Genomic DNA, 538 nt, shown 5'->3' on the forward strand with positions numbered 1-538 from the left:
ATAGGTTACCCCTTTTCTTGTTTATTGTGAATATGGGGAGAACGACTGACTGATAGTCGCGTAGGCTGTAAATGTTTTCAAATAAAATGTTCAAAAACAAATAATATTATTCGTAACTACCGCCATTTTTCACATTTTCTGCCCTTCCAATTTTTTTTTTTTTTTTACAAAAATCTGAAGTAAATAACAGGGCCGATTTGACATTTAAGACTGACACACTCACTCACGATAATGTATTCGGGGATTAGTGTTATGGTAATTTCGAACTCTCACACATAATTCCAAGAGACCCTGTGATTGTAATGGAAGTAGGCGTGATTTTCCGCTAATGAGTTAATAATTTTCTGCTAATTAGTGGAGATGTCAGGAGGGTGATGTGCAGCTTTCACAACTGCCCTCGTTCGCCTCCTCAGAGTCGCTGTTAGAGAGCAAGACACAAGAGGAATTCTCTCTCTCCTGCGCGCTGTTCCTTCTAAATCTCATTCTGGACAATTAATGTTGCGTTAATGAAGATGCCAATGTCTTACAAGGACGCGTG

At 39.0% G+C, this 538-nt stretch overlaps 1 protein-coding gene across 1 annotated transcript in view; it reads left to right on the forward strand.

Moving 5' to 3' along the window:
* The window catches only part of LOC119585789 (calmodulin-binding transcription activator 1-like), a gene marked incomplete at its 5' end in the record, with an annotated part of 96,684 nt that overhangs the window by 63,976 nt on the left and 32,170 nt on the right, over positions 1 to 538 (forward strand).

The sequence above is a fragment of the Penaeus monodon genome, chromosome 20 (assembly GCF_015228065.2).
Source record: "Penaeus monodon isolate SGIC_2016 chromosome 20, NSTDA_Pmon_1, whole genome shotgun sequence".
NCBI lineage: Eukaryota > Metazoa > Arthropoda > Malacostraca > Decapoda > Penaeidae > Penaeus > Penaeus monodon.